At 41.7% G+C, this 20,509-nt stretch overlaps 1 protein-coding gene across 1 annotated transcript in view; it reads right to left on the bottom strand.

Moving 5' to 3' along the window:
* STRIT1 (small transmembrane regulator of ion transport 1) overlaps window positions 1-11,987 on the bottom strand; it is a 40,587-nt gene extending 28,600 nt beyond the window's left edge. Inside the window, exon 1 of the mRNA XM_060639036.2 lies at window positions 11,918-11,987. The gene's annotated coding sequence lies outside the window, so the exon portion shown is untranslated. The remainder of the gene's footprint in view (window positions 1-11,917) is intronic.
* Between the last annotated feature and the right edge of the window lie 8,522 nt (window positions 11,988-20,509).

The following is a 20,509-nucleotide window of genomic DNA, read 5'->3' as shown; positions in this document are numbered from 1 at the left end:
TTTGTTTCATTTGTTAATTTCTAAATCTGGCAAGAGATCATCATGATAAAAGCACAATACTTTCTTTAAGAGGCATATGTCAACAATCTCAGTTGAATATCTCTTGTGGCTTAGTTAAAAGGTGGACAAAAGTTACTAAGTTCAATTATGACTCACCCCAAAAAATCCTAAAAATGGATTTATAAAAATGGATTTTTCATGCAAGGTACAGGGCATGTGCATATAAACTGGTACAAAGTAGTACCAGTTTAGGCTATTTCTTTGAAATTTTCATTGTTATTTATGTGTGTGGTTTGAGTCACAACAGTGAAGAAATAAATCATAAGGAAAAAAATCCAGTTCTATGTGTGTTCGGCTGCACTAATTATTTCTTATGAACAACATCAAGCATTTTAATTTTTCATTCTAATGAAGATGAAAAAAGCTAGTGGATAAATCATATAAAGACACTATTAAAAGAGGCCATGATTACCATACTGAACAATATTTTATAATTTTTTAAAGACCATTCCAATATATCCAAAGAAGGAATGAGGTTTTAGGAATATTTGCAATAAGTAAAAGAGTCATTTATTTTTTTTATTTTAGAATTTTCTGCTAGACACTAAAGTGAAAAATACAAATACTCAATTTTTTGTGTTAATATTCCAGACAGTCAATATTAACTTTTCCAGAAGAGTTTATCTTACTAGGATTGAGCATGGACACTGAGGAAGCTCACACCATTAAATGGGAAAACAGTTCCCATTCAGTCTGTTTGCAGGGAAACAGACTGTAAGTCCGAGGTTAGCACCCAGGAGGCTTCCCTGGGGGCTCTGAGGAATGACATGGTGAGGTAAAAAAGAGATGTGGAACTGGGCAGAAGGCGAGGTTAAACTGTGATGCAGCTGTGATCAAGATCTCAGTCAGCCTCAGTGAATCCCATAGGAGGCCATGAAGCTGGGATGGCCCTCAGGGCCATGCAAGCTTGAGACAAGGAGGCCAGGCCTTTGTACCTCCACATCGACCGGATTTTGGACGTAGGCCACCCTAGGAAGGAGATGGAAACTGGGGCAAGGTCACCCCCTAAGGCTAAGAGCAATGCCTGGGGAAGGACTCAGCTGTGAACTGGCGGGCCGTGATCCTTGGGGCAGCTGGTGGACTGAAGGAGTCCTGGGCATTGCGTAAAGCCACTACCTGTCCCTGGTGTGGTGGACCGTTACCAATCAGCGATATTGAGCTGCAAGAATTCCTGACATTAGTAAAATGCAAAGAGAACTTCATTTCATGCTTGTCTACTCAGGTAAAATCCAAAGAGGAAAAATCACCAGGACAAAAAAAAAAAAAAAAAAAAAAGCTGGAGTATAAGTTTGGTAAGAGCAGAAATAGATGTAATGCCATTCTGAGATCACTGACCTCTGCTGAAGTCTGATACTTATGTATTTAGAGTCTATCCCCCACCACATGCACATACCATACACAGCATGATCCTTGAGTCAAGAAAATTTCATCTAGCAATAGCTCCTGGCCAGACAAGTGTGACATCACCCTGATGAGCAGACATCAAGTGAAGAACTCTGCATGCCATTAGATACTCAGGCCCAAATTCAAAACATGTGCTCATAGGTAGATAATATGAATGCACAGGGACATTGACTTAGCCAGGAACATTTTATTTCCCTCATTACAGTGTTTCGGCTGCCGAGGAAGTTCTGTTTCCAAACACCTAATCCCAATAAAATGTAAAATGTAAACTATTTCTTTTTCCTCAGTCTTCACTGCTTCTCAAAACTAGAATGGCTCGACCAGCCACCCCACCAAATTCCCTGAAATTTTTTTGCTAATTAACAAAATATAATACAAACAAGTACATGTTGCCGTCAGTTACATTCACTAAAACCAACCTGAAAAGCAGAAAATCATTAATTATTTTTAAGTCAAATGTACAGAATATTAGAAATTACATTGATTTTTTTAGTGGCACAGTTTGGGGTATAACACGTGAAATCTGTCATGCATTTTTCCTCAACCAGAAGCCTACCTTTTTTTTCAAGGTTAATACACACAAATAGTTTCAGAATCATTTCTACACCTAAGATACATTGACTAAGCTATTATCTGTGAAGCATACAGTGGCAGAGCAAGAAAGGATCTTAGGTTGCCTAGTTTGACCTGTTTTACAGATAGGAAAGTGAGACCAGAAATGGGAAGACACTAACCAAAGGACGTACAGCTAATTAGTAGCCACTGACACAAGGAAACCCAAATCCCAGAGCGGGGTTCCTTCTGCAATAATAGCTTCATTAAGAAGCTATTCATTAATAGCATTCAGAAGTTTCAATGCATTCTTGTTTTCTACCATCACTGCAACCAGTTCACACTGAATCTAGTAGGGGATTGTAGTTCCTAAAGTGGTAGGCAACACTAATGTTTAAATGTTTAAGCTACTTCAGTGTTTTGTGTGCAATCCAGGAAACTGTAGCCAGATTTTATATCTCGGGTAAACCTGTTTATGTCTTTTGCCTGGCCCTCAAAGCTGGGAAATGTGGTCACTGAGTCACAAAATTCAAATGCATCTAATATAAGTTCTTTACCTCGGCCCTAGGCCCATGCAGGATAGCTAAGCCCACGAGTGTCCTGTGTTGACAGAGCTGGCGTCTCTAATAGCTTCCAGCAATGTTCTGCCTGGCAAGAGGTTTCCAACTTGAGAGGACGCATGGCCTACAGCCAGCACCGATCATATAGCATGAAAAAATTAAAACCAGAATATAGTTTCAAAATCTGTAAGGCATTTTGAATGCCTGGCTTAACCGTGCACTGCAATTTTCATTCTAGCCTTCATACTTTATTCAGAACAGGATTTTGTGTGAGAATGTTTCAAGAGACTACAGAGGGAAAAAAACTCCATCATCACACATCTTCCCATACCTTTAAGCTTCTCTTAGCCATCTTTTCCCTTTTATTCCAGGTCTTTCAAGACAACAGAGAAAAAGAAAAAAAAAAAACAATATACTTCTGCTGAGCATATTTTGTATATCACCGGTGGCGGATTAGCTCATTCCGTGCTCGTGAAGCTAAGGTTAAAAGTTCACCTGCAATAAGAGCTAATGACCTGCACTCTGACTTATGGCCCTAGACAGTGTTCCAGAACCTCATTACTTCTCTAATAAAAGATAGTAGGAAAACCTGATACATGAGTGAATGGCCTCCTCACAGGACCGGAAAATATCTTCAATGACACATCCTCCCCTGGAGGGCAGTATCACCATTCTTACATAAAAAGAGCAGAGGTGCTGACGTTTTTAAGAAACAAATTGCCTTCCAGGCCTCACCCTGAATGCTGGGGATGCAGTAATGAAGAAGTTAGGCACAGTCCCTGCCTTCTCAAAACTGTATTCTGAATTCTGCTTCTTCTGGGAGGCCTGTTGGAAAAGTTCACCTAACTCTGATTCCTTCTCGGAGCTTCTTCAGCAGGCAGGGTCTACAACTCAATGTTACAGGAATATTGGACTGGCACTGGCATTCTGCTTACTTCACTATCATTCATTCCTGCAATGTTATTAGTGTCATTTCCCTGGCTAGATTACACAATCTTTGATATCAAGAACCATTGCTTTTTATTCTCTATCTTGCTTGATACAAGCAAGATACAATTGATACAACTGATATTAATTAGCTGTCGCCTTTTTTTGTCTCTGTTAAGCAGCTGAAAAAAATTACAGTTACGGAAAACCGAGTGATTTCAGACAAAGTTTGGACTGATAATTCATTTCCTTGAAAATTACCTTTCAAAACTTAGAGAATAATCTAATATTGATCCACATAATATGCAAAGCCTAGACATAAACTTATAAGTAATATATTCATACATGAACGTTAATACATAGTCTCTGTATAATATCAAGTAAAAAATAAATTATTAACACTTTATAAGCATAGGAAAGAAAATAAAGATAGACACCAAAATACTAAGTGAAACCATATGAAATCGTGGCTTGTGTTGCTTAAGAATGTTCAGCTTCTAGCAAGTCTGTGGTTAAACCTGTTATTAATCATGTTTGGTTCTCAATGTGGACTTTATAAGTGAATTAAAATGCTCTTCATATGTTAGGGTATCTCTATTACTTTTCTGTTTTCCTCCAGTGAACATTTACAGTAAAATTAGAAAAACAATTTAAAAATTATTCTGATTTATTGACCATACTAGTAAAGGATCCTTTTTTAAAAATCTATGAAAAGACGGCCCTGTCCCAGGAAGTCTGGCATCTGTTTTCCTGAGTCTTGGTCAATCCTGCTCAGCGCTCCTTGAGAAGGCAGCTCTTTAGTGTCTAACACCCTCTAGTGAGCAGATCGCAAACCCTCGGTTCATTCTTGTAATTACGCTTGAGAACGGAGGGTCCCTATCCAGCATGGTTACTAACAGTTTTTAATTGCAGAGAATTGCAAGCATGCCTTACTAAATGAGCTCAGTTTTTGTTTTTTCAGACCATGTGAGTTCAATATTTCTACTCTTAATGGGTCCAGCTCTTATTTGACTTTCAGACTCAGAGCACAGTACCACAACATTTAGGACATCAGGGTGAGCTACATAATCCATGACATTTCTAACTTCAGTGCAACCTATCTCTATTACCTACTGTACTTGCTGCAGGGATAATGCCCACATGACTGACAGGAAGAACCACATTTGTAGCCAATACAGGAGGGCTGGTGGGGATTATTAAATGCCACATGATGGAGCTGTGCTCCTGAGCCAAACATGGCTTTGCATAGTTGGTTTTTATTCAGAAACTGGATAAATGTCATCTATACACTTTCAATTTGCCTTCTGTTGCACTCATACTGTGGGTTTACGTTAATTGTGAAAACTTTCATTCTATGCATCAAATAAATGAACATCTAAATATATGTACTCATTTATAATTTGTACTTTGCTCACTTCCTAAATTTATTAACCATTGCATTCTGAGGTTGAATTTCTTCTTGAAAAAAAAAAAAACTTTATTTGAGAGACAGAGAGAGAGAGAGAGAGGCAGAGAGAGGGGAGAGAGAGAATCCCAAAGGCTCCGTGCTGTCAGCGAAAGGCCCGACGCGGGGCTGGAACGTGTGAACTGTGAGATCATGACCTAAGCTGAAACCAAGAGTCCCACGCTTAACCAACTGAGCCACCCAGGCACCACAATGAGGTTGAATTACTTCTGATGGAGACTTTTTGGCACATCTACAGGATAACTTCTTTCTTCCCCAGGAATGTCCCAACCAGTGAGTCGACACACTCTCACTTCCCTTTACACTGGGAGGTTTTGTTCTTTGTGAGCTACAAGCCTCAGGCTGAAACCCAGCTCCCATCTCCTGCTTTCATTGGTTCAACAAGTATTTAATATTAAAAGTAAGTCACATGGTGTTTTTTGCGATGTGCAGGATAGAAAGATGATTTTTTTTGTTTTGAAAGTTGAAAATTGCCCCAGAACAGATCATAAGCCAGAGGAGTTCTTATCTGTATGTAGCACCTCTAAGTAAGGCAGAATGTGACAAGTGGCCCCCGTGAAAGGTACAGATAATGGTGGGTCATGAGGGGGGAGTAGAGTCATCATCACAGATAGCTTCAGGGAGGACGTGGCCCTAGCGCTGAAATGATGACCCAACTCAAACTCTTTCTGGGGCCTGCTCCCGCCCCACCCTCCTCTGCCCCAGTCTCTCCTCTTCCAAGTGTTGGCTACTTTTCTTGCCTGTCACCTGTTAGAACTAAGTCATGGCTGAGGATTGGTCAGATGCCAAGGGGAAGGTGGGCCTGGGAAAAGGGAAAAAGAACATAAAAGTCAGGACCCAGGAGAAGAGAAAGGCAGAATGTGTCCTGCGGAGACCGGTAAAGGTCTCATGCTTCAGGACTCAGGGCAACAAAAACCTACTACACGTCCCCTATTTAACATGCAGCTTGATGCAGGCCCAGGGGCAAGGGCATCGTGTAAGTAAAGCACACCTATGCCAGCACACGTAAGTGCTTAGAGCTCCGGGTAAGTACGTCCCCTCCATCTGCCCAGCCACAGCCATAGCACGGGAAGGAAGAGTTTCTTCCACTCCTGTGATAGCCAAGGGCCATCCAGCCCAGAGACAACACTGTCCTCGAGTTATCCCAGCAAATTTGAGGCTTTGAGTTCAGGTTCGCTTGGTTTGGGTCATCCTGTTTCATATATGTTGAAAAAGCAAGAAAAGACCCATCCTTCTTATAATAGGGAATAGGATGCACTTTTTCTTCAATGTCCTTAATAATCTCCTGCTATAAGTAATGGACAGGATGGAATAGACCCGGGGAAGGGTCCTTCAGGGACACAGACCCACCTTACATCCTCACAGAAGGATGAGAAAGGATGAATAAAGTTAGTGATTTACACTGTGTTAAGGATAAGTAAACAGATGCTTCCAGACAGTTTGTCCTAACAGTAGGAGGCATGTGTTAGTCTGTGAGTAGCTCGGGTCTCCACCTCACAGAGGACACCATGGGGTCACGTGTGCCCAGCGCACACACAGCTTCAGTCCCGGGACGCTGAGCCTGCTTCCCTTTCAGCTTCGCTCTCCCACCAAACAACTGGGAAAGGAGCGTTCTCTCTGAGCTCAAGGATCAGAACCATTCACTACAGAAGCTTCCACTTTGCCCCCAGAAGTGAAGGCAGCTGAGCATGAATACGTGTCTGGAGAGACGAAATTTGGAGATACCCGGCTGGAATCCACGCCTCCTCATTCCCACAACTCTGCATCCACATGTCTCCGGGTGGCACCTGGCTTTTAGCCTGGGGCCTGGGGGGGATAGGAGTTCCAGCATTATTAGCCATATAAACTGTTTTACGGGGGAAGCTTTGGTATACTACAGCAGTTTGGATTTAGTGCAGCACTGACTCCAGCAGATGGCAATGAAGAACTTCAAATTCCTCCATATGGGTAAGGAATCCACTTCATGCTTTTAAATAATTACAACAGTTTTTGTTCTGATACAGCCAATGTTTAGGTACAAAAAGAAAATAAGAATGACATTTATTTTTTCCCTTTTTGTCTGAAAGAGAGTCTAAAATCTAAGTTTATTAATTCATCTGACTCAAACTATGTTATGTTGTGGCTCTGAACAAGGCACAGCAGAGGCTCTGTGGGAGGATATTGAGATGAATAGGACAAGATGCCCCATCAGATAAAAACCCGATGGCTCTGGTCTGTCCGTGCAAGGACATTCACAAATAGTTCAACAACCAGATGTTGGAGATAAGTTTAACAAGACCTACTTACTTCTGACTCTAAATATGAAGACTTACTGAAATCATGAAGGCAGCTGGACCAGATCAGCAATCCCCAGATCTGGCTGATGTTTTTCAAGTTCTTCTTCCAGGTATTCTGATTTACTGGGCCTGCATAAGGACAGTGATGGATGTATTTTTAAGCTCCCCAGGAGAATCTGATAAATTCGATGTCAGATGTGGGATCTTCTTGCCACTAGATGACCTTTGATGTCCCTTCCAAATACGAAAGGCCCTCATTACTGTGAAAGACAGTCAAGGCAAAGGAACTGGCTCCTGCTGGGCCACTTGCCTGCTCAGCTGAGCCAGAGCTGAGAGTTCTGAGAGTTTTAATAGCAATCCATTTGGAAAGAGAGATGGGCCTTTTATTCTGCATATGGATCTCACAATGTGTATTGTAACCAAACGTGGTTATCAATATGCCATTAATGCCATTTCCAAAAAAAGAGCCACTATTTCAGTCTTTCAGAAAGCAGCAGATGTAGTGAATACATTTTTGAAGAAACATGTCAACATTTGTGATTACTGAGCAGAAACCGACATGATGCATGATATTGCTAATCTGCTTTACTTGAAAGCAACTGGAGCATGAGCGTTAGCATATATTCCTTTTTCAGGGAGCCAATTTAACTAAAAGCCAAACAGACAGTACAAAGCTTTGTAACTTAGACAGAAATAGTTATTAAAACTGTCAAGGGCAACACACTTAAGGATGAAAGTAAACTGCAGCTGACGTGTTCTTGTTACTTGCTCATATCCATATTTCCCTTGGATCCATGCCTGTCAATTCAAAATTAGTAAGCTCCAATGAGTAATTTATTTTATTTTGATGGAAGTGTCTGAGATTCTTTGGGGAGGGGGTGGAGATAACTATTTCTAAAATAAAAATAATGCACCCCTGCTGATTATTAGCTGATATACATATACATTTAAATTTACATTACATAAATTTCATCTTACATATAAATCTCCCAAGCATCCACTCCAGGAATATGCTATATTTATAAGGATCTTAGAATAAGGGTCTTCAGCTCCAATGTTTTTCTTCCAGTTCCTGTAACCATCACCATCAGTGCCATTCTTTTGATATTTACCATCTATTCCTGATTTGTGACAATGCATCATTCTGGTCCTCCTCTTTGCAGGAGGGGGTTATGATGTGATAGATGGAGTCCACTGGGTCTGTGGGCCCACCAAATAAGATTTACCTTGTTCCCGAATTCATAATTGGGACTGGCATGCTTAATCAATGCTTTTGTCGGTAGCTATAACACAAGTTGGGGCCTCAACTTGTGAGATAAGGGGTATCATGGTGGGGAAAGTCAAACTGAAGCCTCTGAAAATGCCCACCACCAACTTTTTAAAAATATCAGGTCCAAGGGGTGGGGAGATGGCAGGAATCAATGCTACCCTTAAGGACCTAAAGGATGAAGGATGGTCATTAAAATTTTTTTTTTTTAAAAAAGGGGATGCCTGGGTGGCTTCGTTGGTTAAGTGTCCGACTTCGGTTCAGGTCATGATCTCACAGTTTGTGAGTTTGAGCCCCACATCAGGCTCTGTGCTGACAGCTCGGAGCCTGGAGCCTGCTTCAGATTCTGTGTCTCCTTGTCTCTCTCTACCCCTACCCTGCTTCTGTTCTCTCTCTGTGTGCGTGTGTGTGTGTGTGTGTGTGTGTGTGTCTCAAAAATAAATAAATGTTAATTTTTTTTTTTTTTAAAGGGATGCAGGATGGTGGTACCCATCAGATCTTCATTTCATTCTCCCGTCTGGCCCATGGAGAAACAAACAGGCTCTAGAGTGGAATATTGAAAACTCAACTAAAGAATAGCCCAATTGCAGCCACTATGCCAGATGTGGTATTTTTCTGGCCATTGATTTGACATATCTTCTTTTCTAATCAGAGAAGTTCAGGGGCACCTTGGTGGCTCAGTCAGTTGAGTGTCTGGCTCAGGTAATGATCTCATAATTCGTGAATTGAAGCCTCTTGTCAGGCTTGTTGCTGTCGGTGCAGAACCAGCTTGGGATTCTCTGTCCCCCTCTCCCTCCTCCCCCTCCCCAACTCATGCTTTCTCTCAAAATTGAATAAACGTTTGTTAAAGAAAAGGAGATCAGAAACAGTTTCCATTCACATGGAATAGGCAGGACTGTACAAACCCCGAGCCATGTCAACTCTCCTTCCACTGGTAACAATATACTCCAAAGATGTGTGGACTATGTGGATATCCCACAAAGAATCACACTGATGCATTACGTATATAACATTATGCTAATTGGCCAGGATGAGTTGAGAAGTCTAGCGTGCCGGAGGCTTTGGAAAGACTCATGTGCTCCAGAAGGTAAAAGATAAGCCTTACAAAGATTCAAGGGACTTCATCAATAAAAATCCTGGAGTTGAGTGGCAAGAGGCATGCCAGTAAATCCTCTCCAAAGGAAAAGACAAATTATTATATCTTACACCTTCAACCTTGAAAACGTTAGCTCAGCGCATTGAGGTTCTACAGGCAGCATGTGCCACACCTGGGAATATGCTTCAGTCTCCATAGTGGGTGACACAAAGTCCACCAGCCTTAAGTGGGACCCAGAGAAGAGAAGAGCTCTACAGCAGGTCTCGGCTCTGGTGCACAAGGAGTCCTGTCACCTGGGCCTGTGAACCGGCAGACCCTATAGGGTGAGAGATAGTAGCTGTGGGAAGAGACGCCGTGTGGACTGTGTAGTAAACCCCAGTGGAGGATGACCACACAGGCCCTGGGCGTCTTGCACACAGCCATGTCCCATGCAGGAAAGAATTCAAGGCCTCTTGAAAAACACCTTCTCGGGGCTCCTGGGTGGCTCAGTCGGTTAAGCGTCTGACTTCGGCACAGGTCGTGATCTCACAGTTCATGGGTTCGAGCCCTGCGTCTGGGCAGCTCAGAGCCTGGCGCCTGCTTTGGATTCTGTGTTTCCCTCTCTCTCTGCCCCTCCCCCATTCATGCTCTGTCTCTCAAAAATAAATAAAAGTTAAAAAAAAATTAAAGAAAAACACCTTCTCATTTGCTCCTGGGCTATGTGTGAGGTCGAGTAGTTGGCCATGGGACACCACCAGAGCAATCATGCATCCAGAACTGCTCAGCATGAGCGTGGGCCTATTATCAGACCCACCAAGTCATAGTGTCCAGTGAGCCCAGCAGCAATTCATCACAAGATGGGAATAGTATGTCTGGGATCCCAAATGAGCAAGATCAAAGGGCACAAGCAAGTTGTGTGAGCCGGTACCTCAGACCCCCTTGTCAACCACGTTGTCGTTTTCTCAACGCAAAGCCACAGCCATATGGGGGATCCCTTACGAGCAGCTGACCATGGTTTGGGGATGGGTTGGCTCAATAGGTGGTACAAGCTGAAAATGGATGGCGGCTGTTTTAGCCTCACTCATATGTGGCCAAAAAAGAATGGTTTCAAGTCCTCTGAATGCTTATATCAGGACCAGAAAATGATCTGGCCCGTGGAAATTAAAGACCAACAACATCTGACCCACCCTGAAAGGATTTATTTTCCAACTGATTGATACCCAGGATACTATTACTGTTATAGGTATTCAATATCCAGCAGATACTTTTTCATGGTAACTGACAACCTGAAAGCCAGCCAGCTGAGCTACCTACCCTCAAACTAATTGCAAATGATGCTTTTCAGAGTCCCAGATCCCTTCAGTGTCCAATATCATCATCTTCACCTGCTGAGGGTATAAGGCTTTGATATTGGGTCACCTTAGAATACAAAACAGGTTTTGCCAGAAGCCCACAGGCAGGATGCAGACACGTCCCTGGGAATTTCACAGGAACAAATTCAAAGCTTTTTCTATACTAATTATATTAAGACCAAGGAGACCTAGCTGCCACGTACAATAGACCTAAAATAAAAAGTCCAGTTCTTTAAAAAGTGGCAAACTGGGATGCCTGGGTGGCTCAGTCGGTTGAGCATCCGACTTCAGCTCGGGTCATGATCTCGCGGTCTGTGAGTTCGAGCCCTGTTTCGGGCTCTGTGCTGACAGCTCAGAGCCTGGAGCCTGCTTCGGTTTCTGTGTGTGTGTCTCTCTCTGCCCCTCCCCCGCTCATGTTCTGTCTCTCTCTCTCTCTCTCTCTCTCTCTCTGTCAAAAATAAACATTAAAAAAAATTTTTTTAAGTGGCAAGCAATTAGACTTTATTCCTTCTTGTAAAACTTATTGAGAAAAGGCAGTACATTTTATATATGGAAAAACATGCATAGTCATTTTAATTATACCATATTCAGGAATCCCGCCCGGTGCCTCCTTTTGCACCATCCCAGGAACCTAATTAGCTTTCTGGTTATGACTTCATCTTGCTGCCACACTTGGAATGACCACCATTCAAACACAATCATACTGACATGCAACATGCTGCACTGTGACATGGTCAGTGCCATGTGGCAGCGCTTTCTGCCAAGTCTGACATGTGCTGCCTCCTCTGGCTGACTGGTATCTGAACCTGACAGAGCCTGTACAAAACCTTTCTGCTACCTGTTCAGGAGGCAGTGCATGCCAGGGGGCCAAATCATTCTGCTTTCTTAATCCTGTATTCCCTTAGCACATGGAAAGAAACAGGAGAGTCTTCCCGACTTGGACCTGGGCAAAACTGTCAACCATTCAAGAGAAACTTACAGCCAAAAAGAAGCATGGCATGGGATTCCTCTGGACTAACCTTCACATTTTGCAAACTGAAGACCCATGCTGTAAGTAGTGGATGAGGCTTTGACAAGGCCACTCAGCTAGAGAGCAGGAAACGCTGGTGGGGGCGCCATTATGACAGCACACTCTGCCAAAGCTGCATCATCAACCAACTGGGTGGGTTGCCCTAGAAATCCTCCCTCTAGTTCCTGCCCCCCGCACAGCTCCAGCTCGTTCTCTGGTTACTGCCCCTCTGCTCCATCTCTGGCATCTCTCTGGTCTGGTCGGTGCCAACTGTTTCTCTTGGTATATGCTATCAGCTGGGATCTGGTCAAGAGAATAGTTATGCTAGGTATTTAAAACAGAGGGGATTTAACTCAGGACTTGGTTGTATGGTTGTTGGAGCACTGAAAGAGCAAAAATTCGCAGGCTAAAATAATCTGGATATTACTAACTGCAGGAAGCAGCTACCACCACCACAGGTGGGGGAACAACAGGAAAGAAGTGGTATCACCAGAGGCCAGGCATTCACAGGGGGGCTCCCCAGGGTGCAGGTGCCCCAATGGCCAGGGCTATAGCCCTCAGCTGGTGCCTTGAGGCTGGTGCCTGGCTCTATAAAGAAATTGTCATATGATTGTTGCTGGTCAAATCATTCCAATAGGAGTTATACTATTGCTAAAGAAAACAAACCGCTTATGTAAAGAAACTGTTTTATAGCAACTGAAAGCCTGTTATGCTAATGAAAGATCATTTTATGTAATCATTAAAGCCCAGTCCCTTAAGGATATATACTAGGCAAAACTTTGCTGCCTGGCTCAAATTACTGCATATAGTTGACAATAATCAAAAACCATTTCTTCAAATTCTGTAATTAAGACTGCTCACTCAAATTTGACTTTCGCCTTATCCCAGCTTGTCTGAATTGGTACAGTTCTTACCAAAAGCAATAAATCAAAACCATCATAATTAAACTATTGTGGTCAGCCTCATCCATCATAGGTCTATCATAATTGGACCTATAATTGCTTTTGTCATTGCCTCAGCTTTTATTAACAAAAATACTTGCTAGTCTTTAATAAGAGTCAGTTATATACCAGGTAATTTATAAAACTTTCACTTGATCATCACAACTTATCTGTGAGGTTTAAGTATTATTATTTCCATTTAAAAGTAAGGAAGGAACTATGAAAATTTCCATGACTCGCATTCGCAAAGTTTTTTAAGGGGTTACTTATGACTTACAATATTAATCTCTGTCTTCTATGCTATTACAGAGATTAGATGAAATTATATAAAAAATAACCCAAAAGAACACGTAATAAAAAAAAAACTATCCAAAATGGAGCATATGGAGAATTTTTGTAATTTTTTTTCATGTTTGTTTATTTTTGAGAGAGAGAGAAATAGAGTGTGAGCAGGGAAGGGTTAGAGAGAGAGGGAGATACAGAATCTGAAGCAGACTCCAGGCTTTGAGCTGTCAGCCCAGAGCCCCACACAGCGCACGAACATGCAAACCTTGAGATCATGATGTGAGCCAAAGTCAGACGCTTAACCGACTGAGCCACCCACGCACCCTCCATATGGAGAATTTTTATCATAGTTGTTGCAACATCTATGTCAACTAATTCTCTTGTGAGAGAATCCATTTCTGTTATCCTAAGCCACCCAGTTTGTGTGCCTTTGCTATGACAGCTCCAAGAAACTAATATACCTGGTCATTTGGATTGGATGCTGGCTGGATATTGTAAATTTTACATTTTGCAGGGTACTGGATTTTGTTGTAGCACTTTAAGGAGTATTGGACTCTATTTTAGCATGCAGTTACTTAGGCCCAAGTTACTTAGGAACAGTTTCATCCTTTTGAAACTTGCTTTAAAGTTCACCAGGATGGGTCAGGAGAAACTGGCAGTCTCGTGCTAACCCCCTTCTTCTCATCCTACTCAATGTCCACATCTTACAAGGCCTCCCCACTCTAGCTTGTGGGGATATGATATACTCCCAACCCAGTGTGAACCCTGGGACATGTTTGATCTAGTGCTGGCTGAGTGTCTTCTCACACACAAGCAGATCAGAGCTCGGCCAAAGACCAGAGAGGACCCATCTGGGTGTCTCAGAAACTCTCTGTAGCTCTCTTCCCTGATATTCTGTCCCACAAACTCCAGGCATCTAGCCCCCAGAATTCCAATTTCAAGCTCTTCAACTCAGCCAGACTTCCAGACTCTGCAGCCTGGAAACTGCCTTTGGGCAACAGTTTGGGTCAGTTCCAGAGCTCATCTTATTGATTTGGTTGTCCTTTCCTCAAGGATCACAGTCCTGCATTGCTTCGTAGCCAATGTGTGGAAACCTTTGTTTCCTACATTTTGTCTGGTTTTCCTTTTTTATGTTAGAGATTGAATCCAGTCTCTGTTACGTGTTACCATGGCTAGAAAGTATGTTAGTTATTTTTTAAGTAAACAAGAATATGGTGTTTTGAATGTTTCATTTTTTTCCTCCTTCTTAGGGTCTGGATGGCACATCTCACCTCACTACTCCAGGCTAATGCTTAACATATCATGTATATTTTTGGCACCATGAGGTTTTTCTGTGAAGTCTCCAAGAAAGAGAAATCTAAAAGTTGAACCAGATCCTGACAGGCCAGACCCTAGGAACCCCAAATTCAATAAACATCTCACATTACTAATGACTGTTGGAGGCAAACTGGTGACAGAAACTGTGTTCTGCTCTCTAAGTGATTTCATAAGCTAAGCAGATGGCAAACTTCCTCACTAGCTAACAGGTGCAAATGGTCTGATTCCCACCAATTCCCACCAATAATCTTTACCTCAGCACTGTGCTGGACTGGAGGCAGGGCAGGAGGTTGTGAGGGAGACAAGAAGCAATCAGAGCAAATGAAAGCAGATTTCTTGTACGGGGTGTGATGCGATCATCAGAAACCAGGAAATTTACATAAGAGTAAGTTAGGCAAAAAGCAACAGTTTACTAAAATATGCTAAATTACATAGACTTTATAAACACGTCAAATTCTACAGGCTGACATTTTTATAGCAGTTATGGATTACAAGATATCCCCATATTTATTTATTTGCTTCAACCCTACTTCATCCCAGGCTTCAATTTTTCAGCTAATGGAAATTCCATTTTCCAGATGCTGAGGCCAAATGGGGGTCATTACTGGCTCTTCCTGCTCATATATCTTCGATGAAATCCATCAGCAAATCTAGTAAGCTCTAAGTATAAAACAGATCTAGCTGCAACCACTCCTGGATACCCTTGATGCCTGAGAGACTGTCATCTCTCTCCTGGATTCCCAAAAAAGCATCCTCACTGGTGAACCTGCTTCCAGCCCAGCTCTCCAAGACTATTCTCAATCCAACTATCAGAATGATCCTAAATCAAATTATGTCAGTCCTCTGCTCAAAACCCTGCAATGTCCCCCTATTTGTCTCAGAGAAAAAGGCAAAGTACTTAAAATAGCTAAGACCCCAGAGGACCCAACTACTCTGCCCCCACAACTGCTTCTTCTTACCTTGCTCTATTTTTCTTTTCTTTTAATAAGACTTTCATCATCTAGCATGCTATGTAATTCAGTTATGCCAAAGGGCAATACAGTCTAGCCAATTATCAATGTTGATTGATAAGATGTTGACATGTATTCCCTCAACTAAGGCATTTTACAAAGGCAAGTTTATATACTGTTACTAACTAACCTCAGCTAGCAGAAGCTGACCTTAGCAGGAGCCTACAGAACAGTTTGATGTAGATAAGGGTGAGCTGTGCCCCCCCTCTTGCTATTCAGGCTATAACAAAAGCAAAGGTAACATGTATACAGGTACGTGTTGACCACACACTCATTAGCAAGCAGCACAAAACTCCACGTAAGCTAACAGAAGTCCCATCTTCCTGGATCCCTTTTAGGTTTCCTGACAAGTTCACTTGAGGCAGATACAACAGCACATAGAGGCAACATTCTGTTAGACTTTTAGGCATCAGCAAGCAATCATCTTACACCAATGGGACACGGGACAATTAGGGACTGAGCGTGTGGTATCTTCCCTAAGGATGTAGACTGTAGGCCTCCTCCAGTTTTTACATCTTATTCATGCAAGAGGAACAGCCAATCCTTATATGTTGACTATCTCACATTGCTTACAAAGGAGAGCCTATTTCTAACATGCATTATGTATGCAACAGATTCCGCGTTTTGACAATAACAGCTCTGACATCTAACTCTAATTGAATGTCTAATTATCATAGCCTTGATTTGATCAAGATACAAATAACAAAGCTTATGGTAGCCATGTTGTGTATGAGGCTTCTCTTTTCTAGTAGCCTGGGTGGCTCAGTCAGTTCAGCGTCTGACTCTTGATTTCAGCTCAGGTCATGATCTCCCGGTCGTGGCATTGAGCCCCGCATCAGGCTCTGTACTGAGCATGAAGCCTGCTCAAGATTCTCTCTCTCTGTCCCTCTGCCCCTCTCCTGCACTCTTGCTTTCAATCTCTCTATATATGTATATAAAAAAGTAATAAAAATAAAGAGAGAAAGATTTTGTAGCACATGGCAATTTAACAGGCACCTCTAGTGACAAATAGTTCAGTGTCTACTATTTTCACTATAACAAGCACCAACACAGAGTGTTCATTATATTTTATTATGTTTTATGTATTACATATTTATTTATTAAATATAACAAGTAAATATATTATGTATTTATTATAGTTATTGTTTCCTTTTTTTTTTTTTTTCCTTTTCGCAGCCACAACTAATGATTAATTCCTGGCATCATGTAACAAGCTGTGGAAGAAACTGAAAATCCAGTCATAAAAAAAGGACTCCAAAGGGCAGGAATGTTACATCAAAATTTCCTAAGCATAAGTAACTGCCCTCTCCCCAACCAAAAACTTCTTAGGTCTGTGGGAAGAAGAGATGAAAGAAAGATGGCCTTTTTACAAGATCAGAAAATTCCCAGGCAATCAGTGTCTGGGCAGTGTCAGGGCAATCAGAGTCTGAAGTGTCAATCATTTTTATTTTTTTAAGCACTTTCTTGGATGTTTTATGATTTGAATGATTCTGTTGTGAGTGTAAAATAACTGGTTTTTCCATTTAAAAAAGCAATAATGTGTTTCTAGTAAAAATGCTAGATTAAAAATACTCTCTTGTCATATGCCAATATTTTTTTCATTTTTATGTTTGCTAATGTTTCGAGGCAGATAGAAACATCAGATAAGCTAGAAGTGAATTTCAATATAAAAATTATTCATTGTACGTGAGTCAACAATATTCCCCACAGAAAGCTCTGCCGAGTGCTATCAATCTAAAAAATATTGCTCTATCAAGCCATGCATCATCCAGAGAGAGTTATAAAATAAAATCTTTCTTGATTTCTTTATTGGGTTTTGCCAAGCAGTATTTCCACTGTTTACATCTTTCAGATTACAAGGTGTCTAAAATGAACGATTTAAAAAGAGATCTTGAAGTGTTCCATGGAAAGCCACCTGGTCTTTCCAAATTTTCAGTTATGGATGAAGAAAAACAGAACACATGTTGATGCTGGCAGGGCCAAAGTGGGGTTAAAAAATGTTCCTGCCTTTGCAGAAGGCATGATTTGGTGTGGGCCTTAGAGAACTGTTGGAACTTGGCTCATGGAGAGAGACAGCACCATTTCAGGTGAGAGCCGAGCACAAGTCTGTCATGGAGACCGGAACAAACATTAGTCAGCATGAGAGGGAGGGCTGAGGAAGGAGAGCAACGAGGGAGACAGGTTATAAATGAGGCACTGAAGCAAATCAGTTTGACAACTAAGGTGCGTGATCTAAGAAGCAAATTGAGTACTTGTTGAGGGCATGAGCAAGCAGAGGTCCCTGAAAAGGAGAAATATTAAACTTGGCCAAGTTTATCAAGAATTTTGCAAACCAAAATTCTAAGAAGGGGCTATTTACCTTCCAAAGTAGATGTAACCTGTGTCTTTTATGGGTCAGGGGATGCTTTACTTTGAATCATGTAAGATAAATATTGAGGGGTGGTGACACCATCATTCCTTAGTCCGGGGCCCTAGAGCAGGAAGCTTGGAAAGGTAAGAGAAAAAAATCCACTAACTTAGCAGGGGAAGAAAGTAGAGCCTTGCAAGGATTAACTGAGCAGTGCTCTACAAGGTGGAGGAGAGCACAGTGAGAATTCCTCCATTCCAGGTGTGAGATGATCGGGGCACTGCCAGGAGGACTAACCCATGGGTAATTTTGAAAACGTCATTCACCATTACAAAAAGGCAGTGGGGTTGAAAGTAGCATAATCCATTTTCATTCTCTTTTTGTATGGCAGAATTACCCTATGTATGTAGGTTAAATGCAGCTAAATCTGTTAATGCTGTTTGTATAATAATCTCCCAATAATAACATCAAATCTTATAAAATATGCATATATGGAGATAGGTAGGTAGATCTGTAGATGCAGAGATAAAGTTGGTTAAGTTACTAAAGTTACTTTAATTCACAATAAAACTAAAAGATATTCCCACAAGGTTCATGTATTTTTAACACAAACTTCCTCATATACGCTGAATTGTAAAAATAATGCCAAAAAAAAAAAAAACAATTTTGCTGTAAGTCCCACTTAAAATTAATGTCTTAATTTTACCTCTTTTTTTTTTTTTTTTTTTTTTTTTTTTTTTTTTTTTTTTTATTTATTATTTTTGGGACAGAGAGAGACAGAGCATGAACGGGGGAGGGGCAGAGAGAGAGGGAGACACAGAATCGGAAGCAGGCTCCAGGCTCCGAGCCATCAGCCCAGAGCCTGACGCGGGGCTCGAACTCACGGACCGCGAGATCGTGACCTGGCTGAAGTCGGACGCTTAACCGACTGCGCCACCCAGGCGCCCCTTAATTTTACCTCTTTTAAAACCTAGATAGAATTTTAGAAAATCATCTGAATTATCTTGTGTCACTCAGACAGATATTTAGGAAAGATTCTACTGCAGGATTTTCTTTCTGATATTCTTCAGGGAGCAAGCAAATGAGACTACTCAAATCATAGCCATTTCTAAAAATAACAAGCATTTCTCACTTCATGCCACTAGATGGCACACCTATACATAAATAAACCAGGAAATTTTGTATAAAGGAGGAAATGAATCTAAGCCTTCATTCTAAGCCTAAGTTAAAATAAGCCTTGTCAAATCAACACTGGAAGAAGGTGGAAAGTACCTGGAAAATGATTATCATTTTGACTATTCAGAAATGATTTGAAAAATTAATTCAGCCACAGTCCAGTGTGTCAGTTTCCTGGGGTATTGTAACAACTGAGTGACTTAAAACAACAAAAATTTATCAGTGCACAGTTGTGGAGGCTAGATGTCTAAAACCAACATGCCAGCAGGGTCGGTTCCTTCTTGAGGCTCTGAGGGGGAATCTGTCCCAAGATCCTTTTCTGGCATGGGTGGTCGCCAGCAATCCGTGGTGCTCTTGGCTTGAGGACCCATCCCTCCAATCTGCATCTTCACCTGGCTTTCTCACCCCTATGTCTCTGTGTCTTCACGTGACCTTCCCATAAGGACACCAGTCACTGGATTTAGGGCCCACCCTAATCCAGCACTGACCTCATCTTAACTAATCATATCCTCAAAGAGCTATTTCCAAATAAGGTCACATTCTGAGGCTCCAAGTGGACTTGAATTTGGGGGAGACACTATTAGGCCCAGTATACACACAGCGACATGCGTCCTGGGTAGGTAGGTTTGAGCCCAGTCTCACCACTGCCATGCTGTGGGACCCATGGACAAGTGACATAACCTGTTTAAGCTCCATGTCTTTTTCTTGTAAAAAAAAATAAAATAAAAGAATAATAACAGTATATAACAGTAAGTATAGCCTTGCTATGAGGATTAAATGGCATAATACATGCAATATACTCAGTGCCTGGCACATTGTAATCAATCAATAAACATTAGTTATTACTACTGTTGTGATTTTTATTATTATAATTCAGAAACAGGGCTTCTATCTCGTGTTTTCACCAGAACCTGAAATAAGAGGTTCTCTGACCTGAGTTTGAGAAAATGAGGAAGGGGATGAAATGCATTTCCTGAAAGACCAGGCCTTGTTTCTGTACTGTCTCCCCTCCAGGAAAGGGCCCTGGACCTCCTATGTTTTGATTTTTTTTCATCATGCATTTATTTATATTACTGGGTCTACTTTCCAAAAAGGCTCTGTGATAGCAATGTCCTAATGTTGTCTCTCTGTTTCCTTAAGTTCTAAGTGTACCCAGGAACGGTCTGTACCTAGAAGAGCTTAGGACTCTACAGTGTTTTAGTAAAGGGGTAATTAGGGAGCCACAAGATGCAGCTGGCTATCCAACCCGGAAGCACAAACAGCTGGGGACAGGCAAGCCAAGTCCTGCCTGAGCACATGGAAAGGGGTGGGAGGAGGGGGGTTCAGGCTGCGTCCAGTCAGGACAGCAGTTGTGACAAAATAATCACACTTAGGGGCTAAAGTCAGCCATGGACCTGGTGGATAAAGTGGTACTCCTGGGGAGAATCCCTCCAAGGAACTCCGGGAAAGGAGTTTGAAGATGGCCTGAGAATGAGCCAGGCAGAAG

This window comes from Panthera onca, chromosome C2 (genome assembly GCF_046562875.1).
Source record: "Panthera onca isolate mPanOnc1 chromosome C2, mPanOnc1 haplotype 2, whole genome shotgun sequence".
NCBI lineage: Eukaryota > Metazoa > Chordata > Mammalia > Carnivora > Felidae > Panthera > Panthera onca.
The sequence above is the reverse complement of the archived record's forward strand: the minus strand, read 5'-3'. Positions and strand labels throughout refer to the sequence as shown.